Raw genomic sequence first — 26,106 nt, 5'->3', positions numbered from 1 at the left:
TCTCAGACTAGGAATAGTGCTTCCTCAAAATCCAGCCATACCACTCCTAGGCATATATCTAAAAGATGCTCAAGTACACAACAAGGACATTTGCTCAACCATGTTTGTAGCATCTTTTTAAACATTTTTTGAGAAAATCATGATATAACAACAAAAAAAGGAACAAAACTAGCTTAAACATTCCCTCCATATGAAAGTGTTTATTATCAGTCATTCACTTGGTTTGGACACATACATGAACACACATACCTTACCCTCGCTGGCCTCCCAGTAAACATATGAGCAGAGGGTCAGTCTGCTTCGTCCTCTGTGGTTTACTCTAGGGAAAGCTGTGTGTTCCCATTGTCATCTTTTAAACATTGGTTTACTTAAGTGAAGGTGAGCCTCGGTAAGCAGCAGCTCGCAAGGGCCATCCTGTAGGCCTCTGGAGTCTAGATTAAGAGCCTCTGTGTATACAGTCTGGGATCACTCTGCAGGAAACTGCAGCACCACCAGGCTATAAAGAGCCTAGTGGAAGGCAGACTCAGGCCACATGTTGGGTTGTGCTGGCTCACTTTTCCCTGTGGTTCTTCTCCCTGGTGTTTGAGCAGAGCTAGCCAGCATGATATCAAGATGCAGTTCTGCCTTTGGCAGACTGCCGGCCTGAGAGTAGATCCAGTTCAGACAGTGGGTCTGGCTCCTACGTACTAGCAAAGGGCTGTGTGGACTCAAAAGTCCATGATCAAATGAAGCCATGATTCCAAGTTGTACTTGGAAGCTCCTGGGTTTACCTTGGGTCAAAGGCAAAGGTAGCTTGCTAGCATGCGTGTCTAAGGCCGTCCAACAGGTTGCTGAGCCCTCTTGGCCCTTGCATCCATCCACTACTAGCTCCTAATTTGACAATTCTGTTTCCAGGCTAGAGCAGGGAAAGAAGAGTTTTCATTTGACCCTCTTGGCTGGTGAGTGTGGTTTGATTTTAGGAGGTAAGTTAATCACAGAGTAAAAATATATATATAGTATATACATCCAGAACAAAGGAGCACCAAGAGGACAAGCACATTTTAACCTGAGGAGACAAGACTGAGGAGAAACCCAGGCGGTGTGGCCTTGGGAAGAACGTTGGATTTCTTGTGCCTCAAGTTCTCCAGTTGTAATAGGGATATCTGGGTGTCCCATGAAGGTCCTAGAACTGAAATAGATGGATACCTACAAAGCACTTACAATGAGGACATAGTATTGGTGAGTTGTATTAAAGCTGTGGACTCTGCCTCACTAAAACCCTAAAGGGGGCTAGAAAGATGGCTTAGTCAAGTGTTTGCCTTGAAAGCATGAGGATCCCCAGCCCCCACATAAGAAAAACAACAAAAAAAAAGGCAGCAATGTGGTATTCCCATGTAATCCCAGAGCTGGGAAAGAAGAAGCATGTCTAGACAGCCAGCCTAGCTCCTTTACATGTTGGAGAACTGTGAGAGTAACTGACTAAAAAGAAAAGAAAGGTTAGCTAGTCACTGAGAAACAACAGCTAAGGTTGTTCTCTGGATTCTGTACACGCATGTATTCGTGCAAGCACATGCATGTGCGTGTGCACGGGAGAGAGAAGTGTACCGAGTGTCTTGGAAGGCTAGTGAACCTGCCCCCACAGAGAAGCCTTCTATTAACCAGATGTGTGACTAGAAGCAACAGCTGGGGAAACCAAGGGAAGGACCAGCCACCACTGTACTCATCCAGGAGTTGAGCTGCCTCAGGAAGGGTGAGGCCTGCGCTGCAGAGGAGCCATTGGAGGGAACCCGGCACCCCCGTGGCACTGAGTATTACAGCAGACTCAGAACGCTGAGGAAAGACAGTGGATTAGCTAGTTCCCTTGTTGCTATGATAAAATAGCAGACAAAAAAAAAAAAAAAAAAACACTTGAAGGAGGAAGGGTTGGCTTTGGCTCACACCTGAAGATACAGGTTGTCATGGCAGCAGGCACATGAGCACCTGGTAGCATGCCATCCTCAGGAAGCAGAGGGAGGCGAACGCCGTTGCTCAGCTTGCTTTCTCTTTTTATTTAGTCTGAGACTCCAGCTCATGTGACCGTGCTACCCATATTTAGGGTGTGTCCTTCCATCTCAATTAACCCGATGTGGAAAATCCCTCAAAGACCATGCCCAGGGATTCACCTTTAAGGTGATTCTAGATGCTGTCACGTTGACAATCAGTGTAAAGCACTGCAGACAGAACTAACCAGGTACTCTGTGCTGGTCCTATGCTCAGTGCTCTCAGGTTGGTGGTGATCTGGGTACTTGGTTTACACCCAAGCTCAGTTGTTCAAGCCCTCTGTGTAGACAAGTCCATAGTATACAATATATGTGTGGATGATGTCTTCATCTATTAGACGTTCTCCTCTGCACCAAACACCTGACAGTAACTGTTTAGCAGAATAGTTCACTTTGGTCCATGATTTCACATACATCAGTCCGTGGTAGGCTGGCTCCATTGCTATGAGCTGAGATGGTAAGGCAGGGCATCTTGGTGACAGGGCATGAAAGAGGAAAACTGCTCACCTCATTGTAGCCAAGAGACAAAGAGAGGCCAGTTCAAAAACTGCCCGGTTACCTACTTCCACCTGTTTGCAAGAGTTGTGGAACCTCTAGGAGGTGAAGACTCACAGAAGAAAGTGAGCCCCTGAGAGAGGCCCCAGAGGTTTTCTATCCCAGCCCAGGTCCTGCACACAAAGTGACTAGATGTCCTCCTGCTCCTGCCACCATGCCATTCCCTGCTGGTGCCAAGTTTTTCCCTCCCTGATGGAATAATCACCCTTCCTTCCTTAGGATTCTTGGCTTTTATTTGATGACAGCAAGTAGGGGAGTAGCCAAGAACTACGAAGGATGTATTAAGGATGTCTCTTCCTCACATTCAAGTGAGGGAGGATATGGAAGGCTGGAGGGGTAAAGTAGCCACTACGCAGGTACCATAGGCCATGAACACTGCCACTCTCTAGTGTAGGGCAAAGAACTCAAAGCCTCCTCTGACGCTGTCTCCAGAAGTCCTCCACCAGACCTACTACCCACTCTCAGCTTGCAGATGCTCTTCTGAGCTGATCCTGATGCCCCTGAGCTCAAAAAATACATGCCTCAGAGTCATCACTTCCCAAGTCACAAGACTGCAAGAAACATCACTTTGTAGTCCTGGTATTTTTAGCAAAGGCCTACACAGCAGAGAAGGCAGAGTTATGCCCACCACCACCACCACCACCACCTTGCACTGAGCTGGATCATCTGCTCACTCCAGGGGTATTTTTAAAGTCATTACTCTAAAATGAGTCATGGACATTACTGACGACTGACATTTTTACCAGTATTGAAAACTAGATAACAGCAGGATTTCCTAGTTGGTAACTTACTCTCAAGATTGGCACTTAGCCCTGTCTTAAGTGACCCACTTTGTTTCCTGGCTGCTATGGAATGCCAGCAATTCCTCCTCGTAACATGGGGCCAAAAATGTACAAGATTCTCAGGATCCAGTCAGGCATTAGGAATACCCGCACAGCGCCCCTAACCATCTAACACTAACCCAGATATCACCCAGGCTTTCTCCTAACTATCTAACAATAACCCACATGTTGCCCATGGCAGGCTCTCTCCTAATCATGGAGTGGTGAGAGTTTCCACATTATCACCACTTCTTGGATACATGCATGAATTTGGTCAGTGGCTCATGTTACTGAAAAACTCCTTTTTATTCTTCACTTGATTTGTTGACATTGCACTTGAGTGGACTCAACACTGTTTTGTCTAGGAAAGAGGGAGAGAAGAGTTAATATTAAACACGGCGGTTTTATACATAACATCACCAAGCTAACTCCGGAAGCAGCAGTGTTTACGTAAAGCACGCACTTGATTCTATAAGCTTCCTCGCCCGCTGACTTAGTGTGTTACCGAAGTTGATTTGAGCTACAAGCTTTAAGGCTGTCACCAAAAAAAAACCTTTCTTATGAAACACTTTCAGATCTTTTAAAGAAGGATAATTGGAGTTATTTTTCAACAAGAAGTGCTTTATGCAATTTCAAAACCGTTTTCATTTAAATGTCAAGTGACATCTTTTTGCTACAGAGGAACAGAAGCCTAAGCACATAACTGAGCGGGTGCCTGGGTACAGGTGGTTTACCCCCATGACACACGCCCATCTCTTTTTGAAGCTAGAACTATGAAACCAGAGGTACTTTACAACAGGTTTGAAATAAAGTGGGGAAGCAAGCAATTACCCAGAATGTCACTTCGGCAGATGAGCGCCTCTGAAGATGTTTTCCAGTCTCTGGGAAAGATGACCTTTCTGTCCCTAGGGTTGTTTCTTCACTCACTTGATCTCTCCAGCCTTAAAAAAAAAATTACCTCTGCCTGCCTATCTGCCTTTTATTCATCCATCTAACCTATCCCCCTTCAAGATTAGTGGGAATTTTCTCCTTCATCTTTGTTTTTATTCCCAATTTTCTGAGAAACCACCAGTGACTGTAAAAGTTTACACTCCCACAGCAGCGGAGGAGTATTCCACTGCTCCACATACTCGCCAGCTCATGCTGTCACTTGAGTTTTTGGTCTTAGCCATCCTGCTGGGATCCCTCTGCCCATCCTTGACCTCTCCACACTCCTTTCTTTCAGAGATCTCCCAAGGAAAAGACCTCCCCTGGAAGGCCCAAAGCTTTCTTCTCAGCCCATTGCCTTCTCTAGCCTGCCTCTAGTTCCCGCATCTTCTTTAAGAGACCCTATCCTGACTTCCTTGGTGATCTCTTCCCCAGTGTCCTCAACATGTCCAGCCGTAGAATCTCTACACAGGCTTCCCTCCCTCCTCCTCCTAAGTGTGGATGAATCAATGGGTAACTGGTACTCAGCCCTTTCTGCCTGGATTCTGTAGGTGTTTTATGCGATCTATCTCCCACTGCTGTAGACTCCAAAAGAAATTGTCCCTTCCAGGCTACCCAGTATCCAGTCCTCCAGTGATGCTCCATCCTCCAAATCCAGCCTTGCTAGCCTGAGCTGCAGGCCCCTGTGGGTGGCTGTGATTCCCAACTCTTCACTTGCCTTTCTTGGTCACCAGAAACTTCTTTCATTGTCTACATTTGGTTTGAATTCCCAGGTTTCTTCTTTCAGACTCTCTAGGATACGTCATTATTCCTTCCAATCCTCCTCCATGTTCACATGGCTTCACACATGGGTTGCTTCAACAGTCAACTCAATATTTTTCCAGAAATTTCTGGCCACCAACCTTTCTTACAAAGATGCTAGAGCAATCTCCATATTCATTTGTTCTTCAATCTTCTTTGCCACTACCAACTTGGTGCTCTTACTAAAATGTAGTTTAAGGCTCAGAGGTTTTGGACCCACTCACCCCTGGTGGCTCTCGACAGCTGGGAACTATATTAGACACTTTGCTGATACTGTGATAAAACACTCAACCAAAGCTTTCTAAGGGAGAAAGGAAGTTTTTATTTCAGATCATAGTTCAAGAGTATAGCCCATCATAACAGGGAAGTCATGACAGCAGGAACTTGGAGGTAACTAATTATATTGTGTCCACAACCAGGAAGCAGAGAGCAATGGATGCCCATGCTCAGCTAACACTGTGCTGTTGTTAGGCACTCCAGGACCCAAGCCTAAGGAATTGTGCTGTCATCCTTTAGGGTAGGTCTTCCTACATCAATTAACCTAATCAAGGCATGCCAGAGGCTAACCTAATCTAAACTACCCCACACAGGCGTACCTGGAGGTTTGTCTCCTGTGTGATTTCTAGCTCTGTCAAGTTGACAGTCAGCACTATCAGAGGAGGGGATGCCCTAGTGTTTCGGGGTGTCTCCTTGGTCTCTTTGTGTTATACTCCTACCATTATCTTTCCCTTTTGTGCTCATTCCTGTTCAGCATCTCCTCGTTCCTCCCCATCCTATATTACAGGCTTTTCCACTCCCTATCCTATATTGCTGGCTTCTCCTCCAACAAACCATTCCTCATCTTAAGACATCCCTCATTGCTGACACCTCCATGTCTCTGCTTTTGCTGCTCTCTTGCCTAGTTGCCATCTGTGTTATTGATGAGATTTTTATCACCAGAAAAAGTTTAAAGGAGGAAAGATTTATTCTGACTCATGGTTTCAGAAGCTTTAGTCCATGGTCAGTTGGTTCTGTTGCTTCTAGGACCACAGTGATACTGCTCATCATGGTTGGTTAAGTGTGGCCAATGTGCTTACCACATGGCAGCCAATAATAAAAGAGCTGTAACAGGAAAAATCTAGGGCCAAATGTATTCTGCACTGATACATTGCCAGTGAATGCTATGAGACCTTGCCTTCAGCAGTTCCACTATCTCTAAGTCAGCAATCTGTGGGTCTTGATCCCTTTGGGAGTCACATATCAGATATTCTGCATATCAGATATATATGGTATGATTCATAGAGGTATGAAGCAGCAACAAAAGTAAGCTTATGGTTGGAGTCACCACAATATGAGGAACTATACTAAAGGGTCACAGCATCAAGAAGGTTGAGAACCACTGGTCAAAGTACAGATCTTGAATCTAGCGATGGATTAAAACCTTAATTAGGCCAGAGTCTTTGAAAATACCCTCAGAGATATACTCAGAGGCTAGTCTGTTAATCTAAGTATCTGTCAATCCAATCAAGTGGACAACCAAGATGAAACATACATCCTTACCTTGACTTGATGAATTGCCATCTGCCCATTTTCAAATGTACAACCTGAGATCATCTTCTCTAGAGATTTTCCTGCTGATTCTAAATCTTCTATCCCATCCTAATTCAAGTGGAGTCCTCTCCTTCCCTCAGCCCATGCAGCGTCATCACAGTCTGTGCCTATCTTTGTCCGTATTACCAGGTCTGCGTGCACTAAACATGTACAAGCTACTTGGATTCTCTTTATGGGGTCCCCAACACCAGACATATCCAATAATAGATATCCGTAAAAGCTGCCTGGATTGGGTTAGATTTTACCTGCAAAAGGAAGGTAAAAGATTAGGTCTCTGCTGGTTAGCTAAAACAGTACAACTTTCGTATCACATTTACCATGATTCCCCAACACACACTTAGCCAAAGTTTTCCAGAAACTTTCTAGGCCTGTTCCTCCACTTCTCAGATCCATCCTTCCCTTCCCTCAGCATCTCTTCTTGGCAGGCCGTGTTTGTTAACACCGACACAGGCAGGATAGCAAAGAGTCAAGGCCTCATGTGCACTCCCCAGCTGCCTTTTAATAGTGGTCTTATCTCTCGGCACGTTGTTCAAGTCAGATGAAGGTACAGGCTGTACTATGGACTTCTCATGACTGCTAACAATGCTGGACTGCATGCATGCATGCTGCTGTGCATCAAAGACTTGACGAGTCGTTTAGATACCTTAGCCTTCATTTCCAAGTACAAGACAATCTAGCCCCCTGTTTTATGGCTGAACTTTTGTGTCTGAATCACCATGGAATGGCCAAAACATGAGTAGGCAGTCTGGAAATGACTAGAATTTAAGCAACAGAAATCTTCTGCCCCCAGCCCTCCACCAGATCCGAAGAGCGCTATGAACCTTTGCTCAACTGGCCTATGGAGGATTTGAGAGATGTGTTGAAATCAGTTACTAAGGTCACACTTGTTTTCCCACAGCAATGTCTTTACAGTTCCTAGAGCAGTCCCCTCCAGACAAGAGGCTGCAAGCTAGACTCAGGACAAAAGACATCAGCAGCATCCGCCCTCTCGGGACTTCTCCAAAATACCTAGATATTAATGTGTGCCTGAAAAATAGGGCTTATTTTATCATGAGTATTTTCATTTGCAAATGGCATTAATGATGGAGGAGATAGCTCAGCTGAAAAAGGGCTTACCTAGTGTGCACAAAGCCCTGGCTTCAATTTCTAGCACTTCATAAAACCAAAGGTGGTGGTACATGCCTGTAATCCCAGGACTGAGAAGGCAGAGGTAGGAGGATTTGGGGGTCAAGGTCATCATTGACTACATAAAGAGATAAAGGACACTTTAGACTACATGAGACTGTGTCTCAAAGCAAAACAGAAAAGAAGAAAATGAAAAACAAAAACAAAGGACCCAGACTCTTAAGAATATACTGCTTACTCGCCAAATGAAGTAAATATGAATTCCTCAGTCTGCCCCCATACACACACACACACACACACACACACACACACACACACACACACACTAGAAGTTGCTCTTATTGAGTCCACACTGAGGTTAACATTAGTTCCTGCCTCCCAGCATACTAAGAAAAGTATAGAAGATGTGTGGGCAGAGGTAGCACAAAGTAAGAATCAATAAGTGTCCAATCTGGTTTAAATTACCCACTTAACTATTAGTCATTTCATTAGTCATTCTGCCTGCTGCAGAATCATCCAGGAATTAAGCAAAAGACACCTATCAATAATTTAATGGCTCGTTAACATCAGCTACCCAAGGTGCAATTCTCAAGATCCCTTACAACAGGGACAGCTTGAGTACCAACAAGTGACACCATATGGCTGGCCTGCTCCCTACATTGTCCTGCAGCCATCATAGCCGCTCTGGACGTATAGATGTGATGAATATGTTTAGAGGGGAAATGAAAAGGGATGGAGTCATGTGAGTATGCATGGGTGACAGGGGAATCTCCTGCAAGGGTGGCTGTGTACCTCTCTACATACCCTTAGTTGGGTTCCATCCCTGGCGCGGGGAGCTTTCACGTGGAGGAGAAAGGAAAGTTCCACGAGTTCTCAAGAGTCTACCACGTTTTGAGGTGGTAAAGACAGGCATTCACACAGCTCCGTTTGGCCCTAGTCCTTTCCGTGTCAATGTCCACAGTTAAATTATGTGTCTACCTACTTCTGCCCCAGCCAGAGATTTTGACATCCTGAGGAGCCTGGGGTTCCAGCCATGGCTTTGTTTGTTATTTGTGTAGAAATGCCATACCAGTTCCAACCCAAATAAAGCAGACTTGCTCTTCGTTAAGCAGGTTCACACAGCGTGGGTCAGACGCGTTGCTGAGACCCGCTGTGGGCAGGCAGGGGAGGCCAGCCTCACAGACTGCTGTGCTTGCAGGATCTCACGGAGGGGAAGCAGACCCCCACTCCCCTGCTCTGCCAGAACTGCTTACATTGTGCTTAATTTTGCCTCATTCTGCCTTGATTTTGAAAGTCTTTAGGGAATTTCAATGGAAAGCAAGCAAGAACATTTAGCATTTACTGCTGACCCAGAAATGCAACCGGCTCTCTCGCTTTGTAAAAAACCTTAGGAATCAAAGCCAGAGTTTACAAAATAGGTAAGGGGGGGCTCTTTAAAAAACATCAAGAGTAGTTTAGAATATGTTTTTACAACTTGACAAAGTCTGTGGAGAAAACAAGGCTTAAAAGTAAAGTATTAGGAACAGCTGCCAATTGAAAATAAATCACAAATGAAGATAAATCGCCTCTGAGCATATCATGTGGAACAATGGGAAAATATTATCAGAATTGTAAAAATCTGATTTGCATGCATCTTTTTCCCCAAACATAGCTTTGTAAGCGTAAATTGAAACAAGCAGAGACCAACTTGTGTAATGGAGTAAAATCAGCCTGAGATTCCAAATGTGTGTGTCAGGAGACACTGATTGGATTGGAAAAACCAAAACAAGTAAATGTTGATTTCCCCTCACTAACTCTTTCTTTTCCATGGAGAATTCCAAAGGCTGTTTATAAATCGATTAAGTACCAAGACCCTGGAGAGTATGACAATAAGATAGTAAAGCTCCTACTGATACCTCCTGCTTCTCTTGGTTCTACTACACAAACACACACGTGCATGCACACACACACATGCACACACACACACACACACACATCTTCTCCAGTATTCCAGCAATGGCCATGTAAGCATTCCTTATAATTGCACAAGCTCTTTTCATACTGAGCCATCCCTTCTCCAGTCTGGATTTGTCTGTTTTTGACTGTTCCTATAAATGAAATCATACAGTATCTGGCTTCTCTCACTGAGCATGTCTGTTTAAGGTCATCCATATTGTAACACATGTCAGAATTCCATGGCTAGCATCACATTTTTATCACTGAATAATATTAATCCTGTTTTGGCTGTGCATTTATTAGTTACTGAGTATTCTGAATGTTTTTTAGTTAGTTTTTTGGGTCCAGGTCCCTCCCGTGGTACCCAGTGGTCACCTAATGGTAATGACAGCAGTGAGTGAAGCTCCCCAGAGGCTCCATGCAGCGTTCAGAATGCCACGGATGTTCCTGGCATGACCTCCCTGCCAGTGCTCCCTGTCCTCAGCCTGCATCTTCAGCCTCTAGCAGACCTTCCACTCATAGATTTCTGGCTGCATTTCTTCCAGCTCTTGAATATGTAGTTTTTGCTGCAGGCTCTCATGCATTCTGCTCCATGGAAAATTCTACCTCCCCACTACTTCGTGCTCCTTCTCACCCTCTAGGTCTCAGGCTGAATGCTGAGAGAGCACAACTGACCACCTGTCTAAACTAGGTGCAGCAAATCCCCTGTTCTCTCCCAAGACTTTTCTAGTTTCCCATTAGACACATTTCATAATTTACAATTACATCCTAATATGTGTTTATGAGTTACTTGTTGGTCTCCTCTGTTTCTTCTAGTAGCTATTGCAAGCATCTGTTCTGGTTTGACTGTCCCAGTACTAGCACTTAATACACCAAGCACATTTGGAGCCAGTCACTACCCACAGGACTAACTTTTTACTTCTGGCCAGGCCAGGCTTCCTGGAAGAAAAAGACAATGGGCCTCCAAGTGCTGCCTCAGATCACTAGTATTGGTGGTACCTTGTAAATTATTAGATGTGCCCATCCTTGGGACCATCCAAGAGTTCTGGAAGTGGAGGTCAGCAGTCCACATTAACAGGCACTCCAGGGGGTTCTGCTGCTGTCTAGATGCTGGAGAAGAGTGATGTAGGAAATATCCCTAATCCGCTCTTATTCTCACATCTGGTCTGAGACCCTCCCTACCAGGTTGATCTGAAATGTGATCCAGAGAGGTCAGGAGTGGCTTCTGGGTCACAGAGTGATGACAGAAACTAGTGTGTCACCTAGAACTAGAAGAGATCATGAAAGTTTTGTCAACTGAGAAGATAGAACAGCTATTGATCCAGAAACTCCATACCTGGGTATATAGCCAGAGAAAGTAAAATCAGAATCTCAGAGAGACATCTGCAATCTGTGTTCATTGTAGAAATCTAGGTGGGGGTTATATCATCCCAAGTATCAACCAATTATAGACTGGTAGAAAAATATCTCTCTCTCTCTCTCTCTCTCTCTCTCTGTGTGTGTGTGTGTGTGTGTGTGTATACATGTAACATTATTCAGCTTCACAAAAAGGAAATCCTGTTACTTGGAACAATATGGATGAAACTGGAGGACATGAGTTAGTATAACAAGCCATTCAGAGAAAGGAAAATACTGAATGGTCTTGATTTTGTGTGTGAAACCTAAAGAGTTAGAATTCCTCATTGTAGTAGGTGCTTGGCATTAGAAAGCACTGGCCTCGACTATGTGACCCTGAGGAAAGTGATGCTTATACATGATACACATACCCCAACCTCCATTCCTGACCCTTCTTCTTCTCACCTTCTCCTTTTCTTTGGTGAGTCCCCTCTCCTCCCATGTCCATCAGGTCTGAGCCACAGGATACCTTCCCCCTACTTCCCACCCAGACCGTGATGTCGGATTAACCTGTCATGGTCATCACTGCAGGCCCACAGGCTTGCTCTGCTGTGAGCTGGGCCTAAGCCACCCACAGTCATCTACTTGGCTTGCGCCTGCCACATCTAACGGTCTGTCAACACGACCTCTCCTCGGAGTGTTCCTGAGTTACTGGCTTATACTCTTCTTTCATCTCCCTTGGCATTCTCTACACAGTCCAAGGGATGCAGAAACCTATCCCGTGGGGTTTGAGCATCCAGATGGGCCAACAAAATCAGAAATGCTTTGTCTTGTCTTCTCCCCAGACCCAGGCAAGCTATGAGGCTTCGTGCTCTCCTATGCTTGGTCCTTATTTGCTCCAATGCACCCAAGTTTCCATTTAGTGTGAAGGGGGAACTCAGTAAGTAATAAGGAGGCACGTTGCCCAATGCCAAATGGGATAATCAATTCTTCACACGAGCCTGTGTTTGGCTGCCAGATCCCATGACTCCCAAATAAATGTCTGTAAAGATGACAGGCATTACCAGGTGTTATCCGAGTTTGTATTTTTGAGCATGAATTTCTAAGCAGAAAAAAAATAATAATCGGTGCAGTCCTTTGACTGCATAAATAATGGTTTTCAGCTTTTATTGACGTATGAAATGCTTATTGTAAGTGCTGTTCCTGTGTAATATTGTAAATGGAACTGTGCTGTTTATACAAGATGTGGAAGAAGCAGAAGCAAAAAGGAAATGATTCACAGCCTTGTTCTGTTTTGGCATACCTCCTTCCAGTCACTTTTCTATGACATGGCACTCTTGTGACCAGTGGTTTCCTTGGTTAAGGTTAAGCCAGCTCCTGTGCTCTGCCTACTGCCTACCTAGGCCTTTTGTGACTGTTCCCAGGAAGAAAAACTGTAGCTTAAAAGAAATTATATTGTTATTCATAAGTCTGTCTGTCTATCTGTCTGTCTGCCTGCCTGCATGCGTGCTTTCCTGCGTGTGTGTGTGTGTGTGTGTGTGTGTGTGTGTGTGTTACCTACAGAGGCCAGAGAGAGTATTGGATCCCCTGGATCTAGATTTACAGGCAGTTGTGATCAGTTGATGTGGGTGCTGGGAACTGAAGCTGGTTCCTCTGAAAGAACAGTTCTGCTATTAACCAAATCTTCTGCCCTAGCTCCAAGTTTCTCTATAGTAACTCAAGAGTGTACCTATGTCCCTGGCATACATATATAAATGGTGATATATTGCTTCTTCCTTAGTCACTTCCTGTTTTGTTCCTTTTGTAGAAGCCTCTGGGATACTGGGGTGTAGACCAGAGGGTTATAAAATGCCAAGCAGGATGATATAAATGGCAGTTGTCACTCATCTTGTCATCTGTTACTATATATCAAAGGCTGCTGGCTGCAATTCGGGAAGCTACTTCCCAACATGTGGGGAACTTGCTCAGATATGCCAGGACAGGGATCCCTCATTTAGTTCAAAAGTATTCAATGACCAGTAAGCACCTTTCCCTCCTCCTTAAATGTTGAGATGCCTTGGGGATTGGGAGAAGAGCAGGCTCCATGGTTCTTTATCTATAATATGTCTTTCTGCCATGTCTCCAGGTCGTGGTTCATTCACAGTTCACGTAAAGCACAAAAAAGCACACTAAAATCAACCTTAAAAACACCTTCCTCAAACAAATACCAATTGTCTCAAAGCCTGAAGCACCCCCAAGCCCACACACTTTCCTTCTCCTCTTCTCGTCCACATCTGCTCTTACCTTATGGCAGTCCTGTGTGGAGCACAGTGCTTTGGTTTTTCCTTCCCTAGCCTCTCATACCTGCCTCCACGAGTGACTCTTCTATCCCTCTGATTTATCATACACTCACAAGGCCAATGTTAATACAGAGCAAAGAGGAAGCATGGCATGGTGGGAGTTTTGGCTTGACTCACTCAGCTTTTTTGTAGATGGAGGTTTCCAGGCAGACAGGTGAATGTAAAGTCCTCTGAGGAATCACAAGAAAGGACTTCTATGTGCAAGAGCTTCATTTAGCAGGCAGTGTAGGAACTGCGTTCTCAGGGAGTAAAAATACCTCCCAGAAAACAGGATTCCTAGTGACCTGGTCTCACTCTAGTAGGCCATAGACTTACAAGGAGGATGTTTTCTATTTAAATGTTTTTAAAACATATGCTTTTAAAAATGACTGTCTTAGGGTTTCATTAAAATGAAATCCTTCTATCCAAGAGATGTTCGAAGTTCTCAATAATCTGTTTGCTTCTGTTTCATTAGCTGCTGGTACTTATTTTTATTAGGAATGATTTCTTGGGCTCAAGCATTTAATAGTTAAACAGAAAAAAAAATCATCCTAGGGTATGCTTTAATGAGGCAAAATCCCTCATGTTGCAAGTGTTAAGCTTTGGTTAATGCCAACTATTAGCTGGCGTATAACAGGCATTCTTGGGACTTGGTGAACTTTCAAACAATATTGGGTTGCTTTCATCAGCAGTATTTGGTTTTCATTCAAGAACTTGGGCAGTTCTGGGGGATCAGGGGCTCCCACCTACTCAGATAGCCTTCTTTCTGCCTTTCAAGTCAGAGCCAAGAATACCTGTAACAGTCATCCTCCTCCCTTGAGGTCCTCCCCTCAAGCCAGGGACCTAGGATATCCCATGCCCATATGCTCTGCCTATCCTTCTCCCAGGACCCACAGCTTTGGAGCACTTTGAAGGGAACAGATCTGGAAACAACCAGGGACTGCCCACACCTGCTTTCTTCTCACCCCTTCCCTGCCTCTAACTCTTTCACACACACACCCCAAGAGCTATTGTGATACTTGGTTTCTATCCCTTTGTTTTCCTGGTGGTGTCAGGATTATTCATCAGGCCTTTATGAAGGGAGGAGGAGAAGGCTGACCAAGATGATGGGAGCTTTGTCTATATGAGCAATGTTTTCCTCAGAGTCAGTGTCTTCCTGAACCTTGTCTTAGGATATATACAAGTTAGGAATCCCCAAGCTCAGAGCTGTCTAAGAGTCCCTGGAGGTGTTATTGACAATCCCTCAGTGGTCCAGGCGGAGCGGGAGAATCCCTGTTTCCAAGAAGCACCTGCGAAGGATGGATGCTGCTGGTTCATGCTTTGAATAGTAAAGAGCACTCTGTGTGGATACTATGTCACCTAAAAACGAGAGGGACAGTACTTGAGGGAGCTGGGCAAAGAGCTTGAAGATGTTGAAGACAATTGTGATGGTAATGGTGGAGACAGTGGTGGTGATGGTGGTTGCTATCAAATAATGGTGATGACAGAGAAAGTAAAGACAGTGATGAAACGGTGATGAAGATGATAGTGCTGATGATGGAGGCAATGGTGATGATAGAGACTATGGTGATGATGATGGCAACAGCGGTGGTAATGGCTATAATGGTGACAGTAGTAATAGTGGTAACAACAACGGTGATACTAATGGTTATAATGATGAGGATGATGAAGATAATAATGTGGTTGATGAAGATAATGGTGGAAATTATGGAAACAATGAAAGCAGTGGTGGTGGTATTGGTTATAATTGGTGGTGATGGTGGCTGTGGTAATAATGGTGGTGGTGACAGTAATAGTTGTCATGGTGACAGTAATTGTGATGATGATGGTGATAGGCGGGGAAGTGACAGCAGTTATGATGGTGATTATCTTTTGTGATAGTGAGGAGCATTTATCTTCATAAGGAGGTCATTGTTGCCACAACTATGAAATAAGCGTGATTTTCAGAGCAGAGCAGATAGGGGTGCATTGCTGGGCAGTGGGCAGTCACTTCCCACAAGAATTTTCCACAGCTCTTCCTCAGCCCTTTTCCCTTAGAAAGCAATTGAATCGGCTTTAGTGTCTGTCTGTCTGGCCTGGCACCTGGCAAAGAACCTAGACCCTGGCAATCCCTCAGCAAGTGTGGGCTTCCCTTCTCCTTTCCTGAGAAGTTACAGGCTACTCAGCACTGCCCACTTAACCTCCACAAAGCCTTGGACAGAGGTATGGTTATCAGTCTCTGTTTAAAGGAACAGAAAGTAAGTCCTGCCCAAAGTCATTTGGTTGGTTAGGGCACAGCCAGAAACTCAGCCACTCTACTCCACATCCTAAGGTCTTTACCCTATGCCATCCCAGTCTTAGACTGATGATGTAAGGGTCTGTGATGGTACAGCTGCATAATGGCTAAGAGGCCCTTACCCTTGGCTAAGTGGTCTGTAGAAAGGGCATCCCACCAAGTAAGCACAGTGCTCACTATGCCCTCCCTCCATGCCCACCTTGCCCCTTGTTCCTGTTGCTGCACCCTCTCCCCACAGTCCTTCCTGCATCCTGGGGAGCATACCAGGAGGACATTGAGGGTGAAATAGCAGCACTGGCCTGAGATTGGTACAGCGCCTTGTTTCCTCCTGGAGCTGTCATCTTTAAACCATCTGTGACATGTGCAGAGAACATGGTCCCCACTTGCCTGGGCTGTCCGTGCCAGGATTTTCAGCGTCCTAGCTGCCTCCAGCAGGGTGTCTCTCTCTGATGTCTTCCAGCAGCGCCTGGGCTGAACCCCAGGTGCCCATTTCATGTTACTGGGTAAACCCTGCTCCACATCCGTTGACATTCTGCAAGGCTGCAGCTTTGTTCCATCTGGCTGGCGGGCAGAGATTCCTGTGCAGCTGGCTCCCACAGATTCCTGTGCAGCTGGCTCCCACATCCTGTTTTGGCCGTGATGAAATGGTAGCTATACCATACTGGACCATTCCAGGGAAGTTAGAGAACAGCACGGGTCCCAGGCATGCGCTTGAAGTCTTTGGCTCATTTAGTGATACAGGCTGAGCCTAGTACGTGCTGAAAGAATAGATGCTATCAGGCTGACAGGCAGCACCAGGCAGCTCTGTGTATGCTTCTGTCTCCCTCATTATGTAGCCTCAATACATGCTTGCTAATCTCCCATGTGTTACTCACTTAACCATGCAGCCACCAGCTACACAAGAATGTCTGACTCCTCACTGAGGCTTGAAAGCAAACCAACATTCCAAAGGATTAGGCAAGGTCACACAATGACACAGATAGTCTTGTCCTGATCTCACACTAAATTGCCGTGTGACCTTGGGAAACTCTCTTTACCTCTCTTTGTTCATTTATTCACCTGTAAAACGAAGACTTAACCAGAAAACTCTAATGCTCATTCAGGTTTGAAACTAGGACTGACAATTCATCGTCCTGAAACAGTCAACATTTTTTAAATGATTCCTTTCCATTATTTATCTTTCACCCCCATGCTCTTTGATGGATAAGATGGGACATTAACACATACGTAATTCTTTAGCAAATGAGAGCCAATCTTGTCCACCTTTCCCAAGGGTATGGGCAAGCAGAAGTGAGGCACAGTGGTCAGGGGTGGCCATTACTTCAGGAAAGCATGCACACCACAGCCGGTAGGAGAGCCCTCCAGGAAGCCTTGGGCAGTGAACCCTGGCACCTGTTCCCTCTTCTGGGGCCATTGCCATTTTGAAAGGCAGCTGCTTGTCTGAACTTAGAGTAGAGGAAGCAGCTGACAGTATGGCTCAGGGTTGGTGCGGCTGGCCGCAGTATAACCCTTTAACCACTCTCTCCTCTCCTGCTGTGGTTCCTGCCTGCGGCCCTCCAAGGCTGGAAGAAAGCCTCAGGAAATGCGCATCTTCCCATGTTGCTTCCTGTCCACTTGGGGCTGATGGCTGATGTGAGCAGTGATGATGTTTTCATTATGAGGACAGTACCATGGATGCTCAGAGCCAGGGTGAGACAGAGAAGGCAGGAAAGAACAAGGGCCCTGGAAGCCACATGCTGCCATATAGGAAAGCCAAAAAGCTAAAGGCTGTGATGTTGTGGGAGGATGAAATGAGCCGCGTAACTTGGGGTGTGATGGGGCACCGTACCCCTCGGCCTTCCTGAAAGTGAGAAGGGCTGCTTCCACGCATCTCCTCTCTCCCATCTGGGCACCCACTTTTCCAGAAAAGCCCTACTTGGATCAGTACATAAGCTGCTCCTGGTTCTCTGAAGCTAGACAGGGTCTCTGTGAGAGGAAGTGGCTGTATGTTGGAGACACATCCAGTGTGGCTTTTCTCCTTTAATTGGTTTTACTCATGGGCACAATCTGAGCCTACAGAACTGTCTGTCCCATGGAGGAGCTAAACATGGGACTTCACTAGGACCACTGGGAAGAAGAAGAGGGGCAGATGCCCAAAGCAGGCCTCTGCCCAGGCTTTTCCACATCAGTCTCCTGTGTGTTATAGAGACCCTAGGCAGTCCCACCAGCTACCCACCATATGCTGCCCTTCCTCATAAGCCTGAAAAGGTCTGGATATGTGGAGTCCCGTGACCTTAGTTGGAGTGTGGGTCAGTTAGTCACTGTGAGAACATGTTGCTAGGTTGAAATTCAGGCCCTGCTCTATAATCCGCCTGGCCTTGAACCAGCATCTGCCTTCTCTGACGTTGGTGTTCTCATCTATAAAACTGAGCCCTGTCCTGCTGCAAAGGCACTAGTTACTGATGTCCGGGGGTGGAAACATCAGCATTAGCCTCAGCATAAGGCATGTCCCTGGCACCCAAGTGGTCACAGCCACACCCAACAGCAGCTGTCTCCAACACATGAGTGTCCTTCTCCACAAAGAAGTTAGGATCCTGATGCTGAGTTGTTTGAACCAGAGTACTCTGGAAGTGCCCTCTAATACCCTGCATGTGTCTGCCCTTGGCCTGTAACCAGCCTTCTTCTGTACCACCAAGTTCCAGGAAGAACTAAGTTGGCAGCCTTTCTCATGCAATGTAGATGTTTACCCAAAAAGTCTTCCTAATGGGCCCCCCTCAGTGTTCTTTCTAAAATCTGAGTTGTAGCTTTTTAAGAGTTGTGTGTTATGAGGCTGGAGAGATGACTCAGTGATTAAAAGCACTTGCTGTTCTATAAGATGTCCTAAGTTCGATTCCCAGCATCCACATTGGGAGGCTCACAACCACTTATAACTTTAGCTCAAGGAGATTTGATACTTTCCTCTGGCCTCTATGGGCATGCAAACACATGCATATGCACACATAGACATACATATACATAAAGAACAAGTAAAATTTCATGTGTTATATGTACATGTTCGCATGTGTGTACATGATGTATGTGCAGGTGCTCTTACAGACATGCTCACTTACATGAAAAAGCCAGAGGTTGACATCCATGTTTTTCTTTCTCCTTTTCTTCAAGACAGGGTTTCTCTGAGTAGCCTTGGCTATCCTAGACTCACTTAGTAGACCTCACAGAAATCTACCTGCCTCTGCCTCACTGAGTGCTAGTATTACAGGTGTGCACCACCACGCCCTGCAGCATCCATGTTTTGTTTTGTTTTGTTTTGTTTTGTTTTGTTTTGTTTTGTTTTGTTTTGTTTTTGTAACTACTCCACTCTCCACCTTATCTTCTCAGACAGGGTCTATTATCGAACCCAAAGCTTCCTGAGAAATTAGACTGGCTGGACCGTGAGCTCCAGGAATCTCCTGTTCCCATCTCCATGGCATTGCTGTTATAAATGTGTGCCACCACACCAGTTTTTTTACACAAGTACTGAAGATCTAAATTCAGGTCCTCATGCTTACACAGCAAGCATTTGACTGACAGAGCTATATCCCTTAACCCCCCACACACACCCAATTTTAAATAGTCACTTCATTGGTTCTCAGCTCATCCAACCAAGGTCATTGCAAGTGGAAAGTCATTCATCATTTTACTGCCTGTGATGTGTGTGTACAGCAAAGGCTGCCACCAAGACAAGCTCTATGGAGAAACAGTACCCAGTCCCAATTAGTTCTTATTCTTAGCCTTTCCCTCAGCTGATGTTAGTGAGCTGGAGAATGTGACAGGTAGAAGCTGAAAGGAAGGGGAAAAAATGCCTCTTTGGAATCAAATTTGAACCTCTGTCAGTGTACTGTTCTTTAGACTTATTAAGAGAGCAGGAATTGAGATTAAACTGCACCCGGTTACTTAGAGCTCTGCTTATTATAAGCACAATGCCCACCTCATCCCACTTCCATTGCACCCTATCCGGAAGCATTTGTGAAAACTTTCAAACCAGAAACTGATAGGGAAATGGTGGAGCAAATGCAGAGTATTTTCTGTTTGAATAAAACAAAACGTTTGTGGCAGCGGAGTTGGCAGAAAGCTGCACTTTCTAAAGCTCAGAGGAACCCAAGGACAATTAGTCAGGATGACGAACCAGCTGACAAAGGCGCTTTCCCTCAGCACATGGTGAGAGGGAAGGGAAATCTCCTATGGTAAGTCTCATTTCTAAAGGATTGGGGTGTATGCTGAATGACAACTGAGGTCTCCACAACAGAAAGGAATGGGCGCACACAGACCTGACGTATCCTGATGCTGGAAAAGCGTGGAGGTGCCATCCCCCACATTTCCTGGACACCAGTGTCCCTGTCTTCCTTACAAGCCAGAAATTCAGGATGAGAGCCCTACATAGACTATTTGGGGGACCCCGTGGGTTGCTGTGGCCACCAGACCCACTAAAGAATGCTTGGCGAAGGTTATCTGCCGCACAATGTGTCAGGCTGCATGGCTTCCAGAGAGCCAGACAAGCTGTTCCCACTGGGCGGGGAGAGACAGTCCTGCGGTCTCCACTCACCGGGATTAGAGGCTCTGCTCTGCCTACTTCCAGCACTGTCCATGGTGTGAGCACTGGCCGTGTCACCACTACTCAGCTGAAAACCACCCTTCCAGAGAAGCCAAAAGACCTGAGCAGATAAACAGCTAGGGATGGAGTCATGCCCTGTAAACCTGCCCATATATGTTGTGGGAGTTTTCCTCCTCTCCTCACACTCCCAGAATAATGACTCATGAAACCCAAAATATTATTTACAAATACCTTGGCCATATAGCTAGGTTCTATGACTAGCACATAATTTAAAATAACCTATTTTTCTAACCTACATTTTGCCACATGTCTGGTTACCCCTGCTCAGGTACCATGCATCTGTCTGCCTCACATCTTTCCTGTCAAATTTTATGATGGCCTAAGTTATAAGCCATCAATTTTTTTTTTATTGACAGATGTTGCATTCATACAATACACAATGCATTTACTCTTAGATATATGATTTTTTTTTTTTTTTTTACTGAACAGCTATTAGTTGTCTATAGCTCCTCAGGTGAGGGTGGGACTTCATACCCACTTCCCTCCCTCCCTGCTGGGGTTGTGTCTAGCTTGAGTTTTTGTGGGTCATGTACATTCTGTCACAGCCACTTTGACTTCATAAGTGCAGCTGCTCTACTGTGTCTAGAAGATGATACTTCCTTGTAGAAATCCACTGTCTCTGGCTTTTACACTACACTGATGATCCCCAAGCCTCGGCTGAAGGAGGTGTGATACAGATGTCCTGTTTAGGGCTAAGCATTCTCCAATCTCTTATTCCCTGTACCTTGGCCAGTTGTGGGTCTCTGTGTTAATTAACGTCTACTGCAAATAGAGGTTTCAACTCTCATCTAGGTAGATTTTTATATGTGGCTGAATCTGGTTCCATCAGAAAGAGAGAAATGTCCTAGATGGTGGACAGGTATGAACCCATCCATTTTTCCATGTGTCCTCTTGGGTGGACTTAGTCTCTGCAGAGGTTTGAAGTCATCCTCATTGGTTTAGTGGGGTGCTATTTACTATCCTGGAAAATCCCAGAATTGTACAGCTACTATCCAGCTCTGATGGCCAGGGGCTTAGTTCTGATGAATTACTCCCAGGTAGGCCAGTTCCCAAGAGTGATCCAATTCCTATCTTCTCTATAAACATATTTCTTTTTCATTCACTCAGAGTTCTCTAATAATAACAACAGGAAAGATAATGTGTTTTTAAAAATTATCCAGGTGACATTAATGGATGTGCCTGTCATATTGACAGGTTAGCTGGTACCCTGGGAGAAAAGCTGCCTTGTTAGTGATTGCAGCACAGCTATTTTCATGCTACACTATTGTCTTGGCCTAAGGTTGTTAAGCTATGGATATCCACTAGTTTCCCTGAGCTGTTATAATGTTGTAATAACACATTCTTTTTTCCTCCAAAATATGAGGACATTTTATAGTTCTGCCCATCTTTAAAATGAGATTAAAGATCACTGGTACTCAGGACTAAAATAAAATGAACACATGTCTAGATTAGCAAATGTGCCCTGACTAGCTGTGAAAAGGAAAGGTCTGAGGCCTGAAATGATGTGGCTGCTACAGGGACAGGTCATTCAGAGCTAAACCTGCCAAGCCAGGTCTCCAGGACATTTCCCCCAAGATATTAAAAACAACCACCTCATGTTCTGATCCCAAATGTTGCACGCAGTCTGGTGTAACATCCAAAACAACCAGTCTTTCAGACTATAAAGACAGGTTCACGTGTGTTTTTATTCTTTTTCATTCGATCCCCACTCCAAACAGCTTGAACCATGTGGAATATGTGACTAGCATTCCCAGGCCTGGCTGAATACCTGCTGTCTCTGTATCTTATCCCCCTTACTTGGAAATTGGGGTAACCCTCTCTTGTAGGATTGAGAAGACCAGGCACAAGGCGAGGGATGAAGCAGCTGAGCAACTGATAAAAGGCATTTATACTCTCATCTCTTACAAAGGTCTAACCTACTGACTTTTATTCTTAGTCCCTGAACACCTGCACACATCTCAGTTGAGAAGATGTCTTTCTCTCCAAAAACCCCGCGAGAAAAGGCACGGAATGATGTCCTTTGTCTCTGAGGAGCTCATTTGTGGGTTTATTTAAAGTCAGTCACACTGGATAAGGAGATGGCAGAGATGACAGAGAGTAACCTCCAATGCTGTGACCTCTGGGGACTGCAGAGATGCCTAGCAGCTAAAAGAACATCCTGTTCTTGCACTGAACACTTGAGTTTGGTTCTTCACACATATCAGGCAGCTCATAACTTCCAGTAGCTTCAGCTTCACAGGATCTGGCACCCTCTTCTGGACTCCATGAATACACATTCTCATGTGCACAAACACACCATGCATAATTAAAAATATGATAAATTTTTCCAAGTGTGAACTTTAGACAATACTTTCATTTTTCCAGTGATATTTTCACAAAATTAAAGTATTTAAAGTATCTCATATTTTCTATTTATCAGTTTTATCTTTTTTTTTCCTATTGCAAAGCATGATTTATTCAGATGAGAGCATGTAACACATACAAGTGTCACATTTCCTGTGTCAGCTTCATAGAATTGGGGTATCTTGTTTCTTCTTTGTAGGAGTCCATAGACTAGTGATTATTTTTCTCACTTCTGAGTAAAGTTTGTTTCCTCTTTTTCATAGGACATATATACTTAGGTCACTCATTTGGGAATTAAAGCCAACCTTTTCTAACTGTTTTAAAGTAAATCCACCTTCACCAGTGTTCTCAGCTGTACAATGTGCTTTCCATGGTCATCCTTTGCATAAAGCTTTCCTAGGTGCCAGAATCTGTTTTCTATCAGCCTTGACTCCTTAATAGTGGGTACACAGAGAAACAGAAACTCATTTATGTTATGTGGAACTCCTGAGAGTGACAGAAAAGAGACACCGAGGGTTGAAGCCTGGGCATGTATCTGGGGAGAAGCACCCAAAGCCCCTTGAGCATCTCAAGGCTCAGCTTTCAAAATCTGGAATTTTCTACTTAGCTCTGATATAGCATCCTTTAGCCTTCTGCTGGGGTCATCTGAGCAGCCTGCCTGAGTTCCATCCAAGGAACAGGCCACCTCTCTGACCCATTGAGCCCTCTGGCTTTTGATATACATTCAGCATTCCCAGTGGCCAAAAAGCAAGGGTGCCATTAATAAAAAGCAGGTCTGCCATTACACGGGAGGCAGGGTGACACATTTCAGAGTGGTGGAAACAGATTTATAGCCTCAGAGTGTCCTCCCCTTCCTGGAGTTACTCAGGCCCAACAGCTCCATGAGTCTGGAACAAAAGGTCTACTCTGGGGGTGATTTATGCAAAAGGCACTGATGGAACACATCTTGTTAGAGGCAAAATTATTAGAGGTGAAACAGAGAACTTTGAGCTTAAAGCTTCTTAATAGTTTGGAAACAAGTGGTAGCATCTCCCACCCCACCCCTACTCCTACTCTGCCCCTCCACGCTGACCTGTGTCTGCCTAGGGTTTGAATTTCCTTAAATCTTTATGAGAGTTCTTATAAGTTCAGAGGGGCGTGCATGACACAGGGAAAGTGGGGGTTTGTCCTTACACTGTCTTCCCTACATTCCGAGAGCAGGCCTCCAAGTCCTGGGCCTGAGCAAGAATTGAGACCCTTAAGAGAAGCAAGGCAAAACAGGCCTATTGTGGGCATAGTGCATCTGTCTGGGGATGTTCCCAGCCTTGTATCTAGAGGCAAGAAAAGTCTCAGGCACAAACGGCAGCAGCAGAGACATTCCAAACACAGCAAACAGGAGGAGTCAGAACTAGTAACTGAAAAATAAGGTGTTCATTGGGGAAGGGAGACACATACACAGCAGACACACAGAGAAACAGACCCTCCTCACTGCAGAGAGAGGACTCAGGAAGTAAAAAATCCAGCCTATTCTTTAATGGCTGCGCTTCTTAAAGTGTCTGAAATCTTCCTCCCCAAACTCGAGTTGGTCAATTTGAAAACACATAGGATAGTTGACTGGCCAACAGTGTTGTGTAGCATGTCATCATCCTGTTTAGAACTTTTTGAACTGGTCCATCAGGGGGCCTAATGGCTGAAAGAAAAAAAAATGTACAAGGCCTTTGTTTTAAGCTGCCAGGCTTTTGTCTCATGTCAAGAGAATGAGCAAGAAGCCGGCCATCTTAGAAGTTAACTTTGTTACTAAGCTATACTCTGTCTCCCTATCTGTCCCCCTACCAGGGAGTCCTTATAACTCCCAGTCCCTCACTTAAAATCACTCAAGCAATTTTTAATTTATTTTTATACATGCATGTATGTGTGTGTGTGTGTGTGTGTGTGTGTGTGTGTGTGTGCATTCATATACTTGGAGGCACACAGGTACATTTGTGTGTATGTGTGTGTATATGTTCAGATATACACATATGTGTATAAAGCCTAGGGGACAACCTAGAGTGTTATCCTCAGTAACTCCATCTACCTCCTTTAAGACAAGGATTCTAACTGCCCTGGACCTCACCAATTAGAGCAGGCTGACTGTCCAGCAAACCCAAGGAATGCTCCTGTCTCTGCTTTCACCACTGAGATTATAAGCATGAGCCACCACAGTCATTTTGTTATTGTTGTTGGTTTTGGTTTTTTGGTTTTTTTTTTTCCAATGTGGCCTCTGGTGATCCATTTCTGACCCTCATGCTTGCAAAGCAAGCACTTTGCCGTCGGAATTGTCCTTCTAGCCCACTCCAGCTATTTTAAAAGCAGCAAGCTGTAAGCAAATGCTTTTAACACTGCGTGCAAAAGCGAGCATGTGACGCAACTAGCCAAGGTCCCAAGGCAGCTGACTTGGAGATGTGGTTATGGCTGTTGCCTTTGGGCGGGGTCACAAGACAATAACACACATGTCCCCAGAGTGATAAACATAATGGCTTTGGCCAGAAGGTAAGGCCAACTCATGAGCTCTCACATGTCACAATGTTGATACGTTTCTGGACACCACTACCCTTAGCCAATGCACACGCACTTTTGTACTGTTGACATAGGTAGTGCTGTTGTGAGTCATCAGCAGTTTCTGCCACTGGTGCACTTTCTGTTCCATGCCTTATCATGAATTTGAAGCTCTCTGAAGCTGAGTCCTCTCTTCGCTCAAGCTCCACCTGTAGCATTCTGGTGGACGTACTGTCTCTTCTAGCAAACGCTTCAAGTGCTTCAGGGGACCCTGAGCTGAGCAGCAGGCTTCTCCAGGAGAGGCCCTGAAGTCTCCCTGAGGCCCAAACCCTAAGCTGAAGGGAAGAGAAAAAGAAGTATAAAAGGAGCCAGGAAGAATGACACGCCTTTACTCAGCTGTCCATGTCATCACCCCTGTGCCCTGTGTACCCCAGGGAAGACAAGAAAAGGACCCCACTTTAGGTCCTGTGGCCAAAAACTATTCGTGGCAGAGCTGAATTGGTGCCACCTGACCTGGCCCTATAGCTCAGTGTCACACAGGCCCTCAGAAAGCTGTGGGTGTGAGCAGAAAGTTCAGAGCTCAATTGACCTGATTAGGCATGTGTGTGAACGATCAGAAAAGGAGAATTAGAGGTTCAGAAAAGACAAAGGCTGCTTGACAGAGGCAGGTGACAGTCAGTGGGACACAAAGAGAAGATTGAGGGAGCCTGGGAGACAAGCAGGAGAGCAGAGCCCTGGTCCTGGCAGCCATCAGGCTAAAGAGCTCATGGCCATTGGTGGGGCCCAGAGCTGCTCTTCCAGTACCAGAAATGATCTGTCCTGGGACCATCTGCCCCGAGAGCTGGGGGGTGAGAGAGGGGTGAGTCACGGCGGAACCCCACAGACATTCAACTTCAAAACGTTCGCTTTTTTTTAGGGA

The 26,106-nt window shown here is 45.2% G+C and overlaps 1 protein-coding gene across 1 annotated transcript in view; it reads left to right on the top strand.

Annotated features, from left to right (window-relative positions):
* Nucleotides 1-26,106, top strand: part of Adam12 (ADAM metallopeptidase domain 12) — a 319,335-nt gene that overhangs the window by 107,094 nt on the left and 186,135 nt on the right. The window lies entirely within an intron of this gene.

The sequence above is a fragment of the Meriones unguiculatus genome, chromosome 1 (assembly GCF_030254825.1).
Source record: "Meriones unguiculatus strain TT.TT164.6M chromosome 1, Bangor_MerUng_6.1, whole genome shotgun sequence".
Taxonomy (NCBI): Eukaryota; Metazoa; Chordata; class Mammalia; order Rodentia; family Muridae; genus Meriones; species Meriones unguiculatus.
This window is presented reverse-complemented; position numbering and strand designations above follow the sequence as displayed.